This window comes from Schistocerca gregaria, chromosome 8 (genome assembly GCF_023897955.1).
Source record: "Schistocerca gregaria isolate iqSchGreg1 chromosome 8, iqSchGreg1.2, whole genome shotgun sequence".
NCBI lineage: Eukaryota > Metazoa > Arthropoda > Insecta > Orthoptera > Acrididae > Schistocerca > Schistocerca gregaria.
Window position 1 is genome coordinate 59,655,765 of NC_064927.1, and position 13,264 is coordinate 59,669,028.

Here is a 13,264-nt window from a genome sequence, read left to right on the forward strand (position 1 = left end):
TGTCACAGCAGCGTCCGATTATTTGTCTATTCGCGCGCTAGGGCTGCACAAACCGGTGTAAAAACGCTTTTTCATGAGGCAAAAAAAGGAATAACTTTTATCATTTTTTAAATTACTTGCAGTGCGTGTCAGCAGCTAAAATTTTTTAACAGTGCATATCTTTTGACGCAGTCTTCCCGTGTGAAACATTTCAAGGTGGGTTTCGAGATATCGGATTGGAACATTCTCTTATGAGATGACAGGCGGGCCACAATCAGAGTATTAACCAGCTTGATGCTTCCCCACCCCCTAGAGTACTGTGGGTTTCGACATGTCTGACTGAACAATTTCCTTGTGAGATTCTAACAGGGTTACAATCAGGAAATGGAGCCAGCTTCACGCTGTCCTACCACCTAGTCCACACCCCACGGCGGACAGCGTTCCACACTGAACTCGTGCAGGCTGGTACGGCAAGATGGTGGTCTGCAGCAGAGTCAACGCTTTCTATTGGAACGAGAGTGCAAAGAGTGACATAAGTCTAACAAGGGTTCCAGTCGTCTGGACTATAAACACCCTACAGTACCAGCGCCAGGATCCAAACGACTTCGAAAGACTCTGTGTGTCCTAAACAGGGCATACCAAAGACAGAGCTGGCCTGTACTGGTAAGACATTGTCGGCAGACCTGAATGCGACTGCGGAGCAGCGGAGTAAACAGTGGGTCACTTTGCCCTACAGAGATCCAACATAAGGTACTCTAGGAAATGGAGTCATATCCTAGATGCTTCAACTGCAACTGTCAGTTAGATACCAAATATTGGTATATGGTTCAAATTGCTCTGAGCACTATACGACTTAACTTCTGAGGTCATCAGTCGCCTAGAACTTAAAACTACTTAAACCTAACTAACCTAAGAACATCACACACATCCATGCCCGAGGCAGGATTCGAATCTGGGACAGTAGTGGTCGCTCGGCTCCAGACTGTAGCGCCTAGAACCGTACGGCCACTCCGGCTGGCAAATACTGGTATAGATTTGCGAATGTGGAATGCTGCGTCAAAACTGTTATTTTAGAACTTGCGATTTGTACTAATTCCCCTGCTTACTTTCTGAACTGTAATTTTTGGCCCTACCTTTTGGAAACGTGCTATACGTCAACGGAACATCAAAATTACCATTTAGTGACGGCGCAGAGAGCTTTCAGACATGCCCAGCACAATAGTAAAGCTAAATGTTTAAATTATAGGTAATTCTCCAAATGAACTCAGGAAATAACGCTAGTTTAGGACGCTGTTCATGTTATTTTCTGTGACTCCTTTGTCTCCTTTCTTTGCATTCCTAACAGTCTGACGTAATGATAGCTGATATATTGTATGTGGGAACGTGTAACGTAACGACGCCTCGTGCAGACTAAACGCGCAGTGAGCTACAGTTGTGCAGAGACGCTGGCCTGAACGACCCTTGTTGCAGGTAAGCAGCTGGTTGCTATCCGCTGATAACGCTGTAGCAGGCAGCGTGCCGTGGTTTTCTCCATGATGTGACCAGTGGTTTCCTTTTCAGCACAAATAGCCGTGGAGAGTCTAAAGTGGACGTGCCTCCTGAGCCACAAACGCCTGCGGCGCCTCACGGTGCGCGGTACACAGGCGCCAGAGTGACCGTGCACACAGCAGGTACGTAACAAGTACTTCAGAATGAAGCAGTGACGCAGTGGAGAATTTCACGTATGTGGCAAACATTTTAGGGCTGTAGCCTAGATGACAGGGTCACATACGAGAGGAGCGGAGCTTCTACACTGAAGCGCCAAAGAAACTGGTCTAGGCATGCGGTTTCAAATACAGCGCTATATAAACAGGCAGAATACGGCGCTGCGGTCGGTAACGCCTGTATAAAACAATAAGTGTCTGCCGCAGTTGTTAGATCGGTTACAGCTGCTACAGTGGCAGGTTATCAAGATTTAAGGGAGTCTGAACGCTGTATTACAGTCGGCGCACGAGCGATGGGACACAGCGATGAACTGGAGATTTTCCCGTACGACCATTTCACCAACGTACCGTGAATATCAGAAATCCGCTAAAACATCAAACCTCCGACATCGTTACGACCGGAAAAATACCCTATAGGAACGGCAACAACGACCACTGAAGAGAATCGTTCAACGTGACGGAAGTGAAACGTTTCTGCCAATTGCTGCTGGGCCATCAAGCGTCCACCCGTGTACCGTTGATGGCTTCACGGCACAAACCTTTACGCCTCGCCAGGGCACGTCACCACCGACATTGAACTGTTGATAACTGGAAACATGTTACCTGCTCAGACGACACAGGTTTCAAGTTGTATCGAGAAAATGGACGTGTACGGGTACGGAAACAACCTTGTGAATGGATGGACTCTGCATATCAACAGCGGACTGTCCAATCGGGTGGAGGCTCTGCAGTGTAGTGATACGGGATCCCTGATACATCTAGATACGACTCTGACAGGTGACACGTATGAAGGCATTCTGTCTGATCACCTGCAATCATTCATGTCCATTATGCATTCCGATGGACTTGGGCAATTCTAGCAGGCCAATGCGACACCTCACACGTCCAAAATTGCTACAGAGTGGCTCCAGGAACGCTCGTCTGAATTTACACACTTCCGTTGGCCACGAAATTCCCCAGACATGGACATTATTGAGCATACAGGGGTGCCTTGCAACGTGCTGTTCAGATGAGATCTCCAGCCCCTCGTACTCTTACAGCTTTATGGACAGTCCTGCAGGATTCATGGTGTCAGTTCCCTCCAGCACCACTTCAGACATTAGTCGATTCCAAGTTACGTCGTGTTGGGGCACATCTGCGTGCTCGCGGAGGCCCTACACGATATTAGGCGGGTGCACCAGTTTCTTTGGCTCTTCAGTGTACATCTGCTGCAGATGTTGTAATGTAACAGAGAGAGATCATATATTGTAGCACACACAACATTATTCTAGTGCTCAACCTGATACATTAATTTACTTCGTATGCTCTCATACCCTTACTCTCATGTTACATCAATAATTGATAAATGATAATGAATACAGTATGCAGAACGCATTTTAACTGAAGCTTTGCACCGTCTTTGTAGAATGATCTCTTTAAGCATTTGTGATGTAAACAGGTATATCTGACACAAACTGGAATAATATCAATCTTCATCAGAAGCTACCACAATAATAGGAAACTGAAAGGCATTTTTTTCCTCTTTAGACTTAATATTTTAGGATATTCATTGCTCAAAATACTGGCGATCTAATATTTGGAACTGACAACGTCAGTATTTGACGAATTTAACTACAAACATTTATTTATATTTTCTACTATGCGTAGCGCTAGGAACAAACTGAGACGCGTACAGGGCACGTGGCGCTTTTTTGTAGTTCAAATACGACCGCGCAAATTGCGTCGCGACGCGACAGGGACGCGACCCGCGCCTGCGCCAGGTGGCGCGGCGTTGTGGTTGCGGCACAGTTTCTCGCGCCGCGGGTCACGCGAGCACTGCTTGAGGGCTGAGGCCGGCAGCGGGGAGGTAGTCCTGCCATACGCTCACTTCGGCATGACTCGTATGAGTAGTACAGGTATTGCCCATACGAAAAATACAGCCTTGCAGTGTACTGAATTTTATTGTCATTGAGTAGAGTTTCGCTTTTCGGCGTTTAAGCTCTCCATCTCTTTTCGTTTGTACATAATAGTTTTCAGTTACATACATCTATATGCTGTTTTGTTTGTTCTTTTGTCAAAAACAATGCACAGTTCAGTAGCTGGTGAGCCATTAGCCACTGCCTTCACGATGTTTTCAGATCATAAGAAGGAACAAACGATTCATCGTGAGGGTATTGAATGAGGAACTAAGGAATATTGTAAAATCATGTTATCTAGAAGCAAGGCAGGAAAGTAAAACAAGGTTATCTACGTGCTGCCTGTTATGCTGTTGTATCTCTACGATCCATTACAAAAAGTCGTAAAGGCGTAATTTCCACAGGTATGACCCCTTTGTGCTGCTGGTAAAAAGCGTCCAAGATATGAGGTGCCTAAGTTTCACTATCATTATTTGGATATGGTCGTAATAAGAGACGTTATACGTACATGTGGACATCATACTTTCACTACAAGCTAGTGACAGTTGAGAAGCCCTCACGAATAGCAATGTTATAATCTGCTCTTTGTGACGAGAAAAAGCATATCAGTGGTTGATTACACACTTTCAGTATTAATAAACTAATTATACGACAGACTACACAAATGAAGTAGTGGTCGCTATGAGTAACCTGTAAGAGTGTTGCGATTCGATATATTCAGTTTGTTGAAATGTATTGCTCACAAAGGCAGATCTGCCCTCATGGCAATGTTTCACTAACGACGCGAACTCGTCCCTTCACAAAGCATTCGTGTCACGTGCATTGTTCTCAGCTGCTGTCAATGCACTGACCACTGTGTTGTCCGACAGATCAATTGTTTACTTTTCTCAGTAACAACTATTTTATTCGCGAACCACACCTTGTCAGTTTGGTAATCCGTAGGTGAGTAAGCAGCATCTGGCGTGTGCGCGTCTTTCCGCCTGAAGGTTACGCTCATCATTATCTTGATACTGCTCAGATGAAGAAAAGGAATAAAATCCTTTGGCAAGTCTCCATTCCAGTCGTTCAGTGTTAAAAATACGATACGAGGATTCAACGAAAATTCCAACAGAATTGCCGATTTATTTTTGTTTGGATTGTTAACCTATCTCATTCGAAGAGGTGTCACCATTTATCAGCAATGGCCACATTTCTCTTGTTAACAGGTTTCATTTACTTCATTTGCCAAAACACAGTATAATTTGCACGAACTCATTTTCGCAGCAGCTATTTTGACTGAATTCTGAAACAGAGTGTCTCATTAAACAAGTAATTGGCAACTAGAGAGCTCAATAGGTTACGAAAAACCTCATTGTGTCTGTTTGTGGTAACGTAAGAGACGACATATCATGTTTATTTTCGTTCTAGGAAACTCTTGTTTCACTAGCTGTCAATAACTAAAAAAATTACAGTCACTGGAGTGAGGAAAATAAAACAGGAAGCACAATTTTTGATATGTTGTTGTTATTGTGCTCTTCAGTCCTGAGACTGGTTTGATGCAGCTCTCCATGGAAATATATCGTGTGCAAGCTCCTTCATCTCCCAGTACCTAGTGCAACCTACATCCTTCTGAATCTGCTGAGTGTAGTCATCTCTTGGTCTCCCTCTACGATTTTTACCCTCCACGCTGCCTTCCAATGCTAAGTTTGTGATCCCTTGATGCCTCAGGACATGCCCTACCAACCGATCCCTTCTTCTAGTCAAGTTGTGCTACAAACTTCTCTTCTCCCCAATCCTATTCAATACCTCCTCATTAGTTATGCGATCTACCTATCTAATCTTCAACATTTGTCTGTAGCACCACATTCCGAAAGCTTCTATTCTCTTCTTGCCCAAACTATTTATTGTCCATGTTTCACTTCCATACATGGCTACACTCCATGCAAATACTTTCAGAAACGACTTCCTGACACTTAAATCTATACTCGATGTTAACAAATTTCTCTTCTTCAGAAACGCTTTCCTTGCCATTGCCAGTCTACATTTTATATCCTCTCTACATCGACCATCATCAGTTATTTTGCTCCCCATATAGCAAAACTCCTTTGCTACTTTAAGTGTCTCATTTCCTAATCTAATTCCCTCAGCATCACCCGACTTAATTCGACTACATTCCATTATCCTCGTTTTACTTTTGTTGATGTTCATCATAGCGACCACTAATCATCAATGCTAACTTTTTGGAATTTTCAGTAGTGTCTCACTTAACTATAAGTATCAGAATAAGTATGAGCGCAAGCGATATGTTGTGCACTTCGCCACGAAGCTGACATATAACGCTACAAGTAAGGCAAAAATCAAAAATTTTTTACTGCATACTTTCTCTAAACTCGTTTGAGAAAGACTACAGGGCGCGTACGCTACGGTTCTGTAAGCGCCGAGCGTCGCCAATCGTTGCGTGCGAAGTGTGTCTGCTCGTATTAACAAGCGCATGATCAGAGTGGCACGTGCGACACGTGCGCATCGCGCTGTTCCGTCGCTCCACGCCACATCTTCCATACGCGTCTCAGTTTGGGCTCAGCCTGTTGTTATGCTTGAATAAGTTTCCACTAGTGTTTCTTAACTGTGACCGTGTTCAAAATATTGTATGACTTGACAATCTGATAAGTTTACTTACCTTTCGGTGACTGCGACTGAATAGAACTTTTCGTAACCTCGCAGTTACTTTTTAAGAGTCAACTTTGTGGCAGTTATTGTTCGGCAGTGTGTGATTGTCAGTAGAAGTTTATTGTGAGTTCCTTGAAGTAATGGAGGCAGCTGATGAGGTTTTCTATAAAGAAAATGCACGATTGAACTATACGTGGAATCCGACTTCTTATTTGGAAGTACAAATAGTTACCATCTCTGGCCTTGTAACATCAGCCAAAACGGCCTTTCTGTGCTGAAAGCAAGGGGAAACTACAGTCGTAATTTTTCCCGATGGCATGCACCTTTGCTGTAGGTTAAATGATGATGGCATTCTCTTCTGTAAAATGTTGCGTGCGGGAACTACTCAGGAGGACGTCGTCATGAGGAGAAACAAAACTGGCGTTCTACGGATCGGAGCGTGGAATGTCAGATCCCGTAATTGAGCAGGTAGGTTAGAAAATTTGAAAAGCGAAATGGATATGTTAAGTGTTGACGTAGGTAAAATTGGTTAAAATTAATAGAAAAAAGTTGTGCCACAAGATAGTTCTGAAGCATCTTGGAAATACTGTCTCGAATTTTCAGTGTTAACACAGATCGCTACTAACAGCAATTGATCTATTTAAATCGGCGGGAATATGGATAGTCATGTTGCTCCATGATAACGCCCCATCACACACAGCAAAACTGTTCAGGGAGACGATAAAGGGGTTCAGTTGGGAAATACTAGGGCATGTGGCATACTCTCCAGACTTGGCTTCCTGCACGATTATCATTTATTTGCAACACTGGGACACCCCCTCTCTGAAAAACGCTTCAATTCGCATGAAACTCTACGTAAATGGTTCCCTGACTGGTTCGCTTCGAAAGAAGAATTTTGTTTTCTGGCGTGGCATTCGTAGGCTGCCGGACAGGTGGGTGAAATATATAAATTGCAATGCAGATTATTTTGAATAAAAATTTGTTTAACAGTTTCAAACAACAACAGACGTGCAATTATTGCAGCCAAATTACGGTTACATACTTCTACACCTGGTAGAAAAGATAGTGTGAAAAATTTAGTAACTACAAAATTTTGTGTGGAGTAACATATAGCATCATATGTGTGTGAGAGCTTAAAGTAAATAACAATACTTTTATAACTGTAGCTTTGTATAGGTCCCCACTGGGAAATTTTCAGCCATCTTCCTTGCGCTCTCTGTCACACAGAGAAAAGCAAATTGTTTTTGGGGGATTTTAGTGTAGATTTTCTGAAAGAGTTTAATAGGAAGCTTGGACTTGAAGTATTACTTGGTCCTTTCATTTTGACATCAATTATAGATTTTTCCTACTCAGGTAATAAGGAAAGCAGAGCTCTGGTAGATAATGTTTTTATAAAGCAAGATAAATTTAATCAAATAAAAACTTTTCCTGTTAAGAATGGTCTGTCTGATTATGATGTATAGCTGGTTACAGTGTATGACATAGCTCCATACAAAATGCAAAATAGTCCTCCAAATTATTCAACTTAATTAACGATTTAACTACAGCAAATTTTAGGGAAAGCTTGTAACACCTATACTGGGATGAGGTATTCGGGGAACCTGACGCTAATTTAAAATTTAACCTATTTCATGAAACCTTTGTGAGAAAATTTAAAACGGCTTCCCCGAGAATCATAATTGTAAGAAACCATTTAAAACACCATGGCTTACTAAAGGAATAAAATATCTTCTAAATAGAGAAGGGAAATGTGTCTTATAGCTAGAAGGACTGATGAGCCAGAAACAGCCAAACATTATAAATACTACTACACTGTGATAGGAAAAGTTATTAAACAGTCCCTAAGTATATGCATTACGTCTGACATTAGCACCTGCGATAGTAAAATTAAAACAATTTGGAATATTGTTATAAGGAAACAGGACAACTGAGAGCACAGGAAGACTGTATTTCTATCTCCCCCAGGGGCTCAGCATTCACTTGCTGAGTACGGGCTTGGCGACCCCGGGGTCCTGAGCTGGGGACTGGTCTGCGCCGCCAGTGTCCTGACACCGTAACCCCCGGACATGCTTCAGCGACCACCGTACGGCGCGGCGGTGAAACGTTGTGTGCTGCGGGGAATGGTAATCTTGGCTTGACCGCCTGGATTGCGAGGAAGGCCAACCTCTATAAAAATCCCTCAATCTTTCGGTGTGCTCCGCGCCTAGAAGATGCATGGCTGTTGGGGTGGAACAGTCGCAAGCGGGCAACCTCTGGGGCACCTGCCGCACCCCAGTTGTATAAGGCTTACTCAGGCACGCGGGGCTCTGTCTGAGCGGACTTTTAGTTCCCTAGCTGCTCGTGGGACCACAATGGACCCTTCGACCTCTACTTTTCCCTCTACCAGTGGCTTGGGTGGGCCGCTGGTTGGAAAACACACCCAATCGAAAAAGCGGCAACGCGCTGCGAGTCCTCCAGCGCCTGGTGTTGCTAGAGATTTAACAGAATGTAGTAACGGAGCACATGCTGATCATCAGAATGTGTTTTTGATTATTAAAAGGAAGGAGGGTAGCTTTGAGAGGGTTTCTCCCTTTTACATCCACAAGGGTCTTGAGGGAATTGCAGGAACGCTGAAATCTGTAAAGCGACTGCGCAATGGGACTCTGTTAGTTGAAACTTCTAGTTCCCGTCAAGTCGCTGCCCTTCGGAAAGCAAATTGTCTAGGAGAGTACGCTGTCGAGACCGAGCTCCACTCCACTTTGAACTATAGTAAGGGTGTTGTGACGTGTAGGGACTTGGTGGATATCCCCATAGACGTGCTAAAATCTGAGTGGGCTGACGAAGGAATTGTTGACGTGCAGCACATTATGAAACGAGTCAATGGGGACCTCGTCAAATCTGACTCGTTTATTCTCACATTCAGTTGCCCGAGACTCCCGGAGCATGTTAAAGCGGGGTTCTTACGTTTGTCCGTACGGCCATATTTCCCCAACCCAATGCGCTGTTTTAAATGTCAGCGCTTTGGGCATACTACGTTGGGGTGCAATGGAATAGCCACGTGTGGTAAATGTGGTCAGCCTGCCCATGACGGAGCCGATTGTTCCTCGCCTGTGAAGTGCGTGAATTGCTCTGGGAGTCACCCTGTCTGGAGCCGGATCTGCCCCATCTATCTCGAAGAGCGGAAGGTACAGGAGATTAAAACCTCTAAGCGCATCCCCTATGGTGAGGCCAAGAAGATCTTTAAGGCCATGCAACCTCCTGTTTTTTCCACATCTTTCGCTTCCGCTCTCAAAAAACCGGTACAACTGGCCACTGTTGCTACACAAACGGAGGTTGCTAGTGTTAGCACTAAAACCTGCGCTTGCCAGTGCACTTGTGCTGCTGCGGTTGTTTTGCAATCTGCGGCTCTCCCCGCTACATCGGACAAGGCCGTGGTTGCTGACATTGAGGTACTTCCAGCCTCCCCCCATATGGCGCCTTCTGCCCAGGCGAGTCAACCTCCAACTGTTGACAAGGCTCTGCATTCCAAGCCCCCCAAGACAAAGCCTCAGAAGCTGAAGGTTCTGCCACCTGAGGAGACTAGTCAGCGTCGGTCCGATGATGATGCCATCGTACTGTCTGACATCTCCCGTGGGTCGTCATCGGATCTTATGGACATTGATGTCGACCGGGGGCGGTCTTCTCGCCCCAGGAATAAATCTCCGGCCAGTACGGTCTCTCCTCCAAAGCACAGAGGCAGGGTGAAAGTTCAGCCACCCTGATCACTGGCTCCCATATTACAGTGGAACCTGAATGGTTTCAGGACGCATGTGGCCGAATTACAACTCCTCATACGAGAGTGCCCCTTGTGCTTATGTCTCCAAGAGACACATTTTCGGGCCACTGATTCTCCTTCTTTACGCGGCTATACCACATATCGAAAAGATGATCTGACGGGGCAAAGGGCAAAGGGTGGTGTTGCAGTTTTTGTCCGTGATGTGCACCCCTCATCTGAGCTCCCTCTCGTCACCGACTTGCAAGCAGTTGCAGTTGACATTCTTGTGGGTCGGAGGCTCACAGTCTGTTCTGTTTATTTACCACCTCCGGATGCGATAGACACTGAGGCTCTCACGGACCTTATTAGCCAACTCCCTCGCCCATTTCTTCTTCTGGGGGACTTCAACGCTCATAATGTCTTATGGGGCTCTCCGACTACTTGCCCCAGGGGTCGCATTCTGGAAAGCGTCATGATGTCTGAAGAACTGTGCCTCCTCAACTCTGGTGCTCCCACTCATTTCTGTACTGCTTCCGGATCGTCATCGGCTATTGACCTTTCCTTTTGCTCTCCTGCACTCGCGGATTCTGCTCTGTGGGAGGCTGCAGCTGACCTCCATTCTAGTGACCACTTCCCCCTCTGGATTCGCCTCCTGGATGAGGCTGTGGCATTACCAGTGCCGCCCCGGTGGCACCTTTGCAGAGCTGACTGGACACTTTTCAGCCAACTGGCTGTTTTGGAACACCGTGCCAGCGTCCACGAATGGGTAGACCATGTTGCAGCCGTGATCTCTCATGCTGCTGAATTGTCCATCCCACGGTCATCCGGTCATCCCAAGAGGCGTCCTGTCCCTTGGTGGACCACTGAGTGCCACTCAGCCATCCGCGCCCGCCGTGCAGCACTGCGCCGCTTCAAGTGCCGTCCCTCAGCTGACAATCTTGCGGCCTTTCGAGTGGCAAGGGCCAGAGCGCGGCGGGTGATTAAAGAGAGCAAACGACGGTCATGGCAATCGTTCTTGAATTCCATCTCTCGCTCCACTAGTTCTACGAAAGTATGGGAAGCCATCAGGAGGATTTCCGGGAAACTCAGCCAGCTACCTGTCACGGCTTTGCTGCATCAGGGATGTCTCCTCACGGCGCCGAGAGACATTGCCCAGACACTGGCCATGCATTTTGCGGAATCTACCGCCACTATTAACTGTGATCCAGATTTCTGCCGCTACCGCACTGCCGTCGAAAGGGGTCACTTGGACTTCCGGTCTCTAAATTCTGAACCCTATAACTGCCCCTTCACAATGTGGGAACTGGATTCTGCGCTGTCTGTGGCTCATGATACTGCGCCTGGTCATGATCAAATCCGGTACAGCATGCTGCGGCACCTGTCGCTGCCATCCAAGGAAGTTCTCCTGAACTGTTTCAATATGATATGGTTATCTGGCACGTACCCTGACTCGTGGAGGGAGGCAATTTTGATTCCCCTCCTCAAACCAGGGAAGGACCGAACGCATCCCAGTAGTTATCGGAGTATTGCCTTGACGAGCTGTGTTGGGAAGACGTTGGAACGCATGGTCAACCGCCGCCTGGTTTGGCTGCTCGAGACCAGGCAGCTCCTTAGCCCCTCTCAGTGTGGCTTTCGGAGATGTCGTTCCACTATAGACAACTTGACCCTGCTTGAGGCCGCCATCCAGCAGGCCTTTCTACGTAACCAGCATTGTCTAGGGGTCTTCTTTGACATTAATAAGGCGTATGACACTACTTGGCGCCGCCTTATCCTCAATCAACTCCATGAGTGGGGCTTTCGTGGCCGTCTCCCCATCTTCATTCGGTCCTTTCTTTCTCACCGCCTCTTTCGGTATCGGGTTGGTAATGTGCTATCGGATTTGTACGTGCAGGAGAATGGTGTTCCTCAGGGCAGCGTTTTAAGTGTCACCCTCTTTGCCGTTGCTATTAACAGTATCACGTCCACTATCCGGAGTCCTGCCCAATGCTCCTTGTTTGTGGACGATTTTGCTGTTTTCTGTTCTTCCTCCAGTCTTGTCAGTGCTAGTCGGCAGTTACAGCTTACGATAAAGCGCTTAGAGGCATGGACTGCAAAGACGGGTTTTACCTTTTCTGCAGACAAATCTGTGTGTGTTCATTTTAATCGTTCTCGGCGTCTTTTTACCTCCCCTGAATTGCGTCTGAGGGACACCGTTCTTCCTTTTAGAGACACTGTGAGGTTCCTGGGCCTCACTTTTGATTCCAAGTTGTCGTGGTTGCCTCACCTTAAAGACCTCAAGGTGCGGGCCCTGAAGGCACTGAATATTTTGAAGTGTCTGAGCCATCGGTCCTGGGGAGCAGATCGGGCGCGTCTGCTTCAGTTTTATAGGGCTTTCGTCCGATCGCGTCTTGACTATGCTTGCACCGTGTATGGGTCAGCAAGGCCTTCGTATCTGAAGATCCTTGACGCAGTACACCATGAGGGTATCAGGCTGGCCACTGGTGCTTTCCGTACCAGTCCCATCCCCAGCCTGTGTGCTGAGGCAGGGGAACCGCGCTCGCCATCCGGCGGAAACTCCTCATGGTGCGACGGGTGTGTCATTTCCTTGCCTGTCCTACCTCCCCTGCGTACCCTACCGTTGCCCGACCGCCTATGGAACGTCTCTTTTCCAGTCGTCCCAGGGCAACAAAACCATTTGGGATTCGTGCCAAGCATTTGCTTGAGTCCCTTGGTGTGGAGCGTGTGGCCCCCCAACGACAAGGTTTTACTCGCCTGCCTCCCTGGTTGCTCCAGAGGCCCAGCATCCTTTTAGACTTGTCGGAGAACCGGAGGAACTGCACTCCGGCGTTTGTTTTTACCTCCTTATTTTACGATATTTTAAATCAGCATCCGGACCATGTACCTGTATTCACAGATGGCTCTAAACAGGGGGACACTGTTGGTTGTGCTGTTGTTTTCCCTGATCGAGTCGTCAAGTTACGGCTTCCTGCGGTGTTTACCATCCTCGATGCCGAATTATTTGCAATACTGCGGGCATTGGAGCAGATGAGATGTGTTCCCAGTATTAAGTTCCTCATCTGTTCTGACTCCCTGAGTGCCCTTCAGACCATTCAACACTTGTACCCAGCGGATACGGTCGTCCAGAACATCCATGATGCCTTACTCCACCTGCAACGGCAGGGGAAGGAGGTTTCTTTCTGCTGGGTGCCGGGGCACGTGGGTATTAGGGGCAACGAACTGGCGGATGTGGCTGCCAAAGATGCATGTTCCCTCCCTCACGTTGTTGAATGTGCCGTCCCCCTCCATGCTGTAACCTCCCTTTTGCGTTT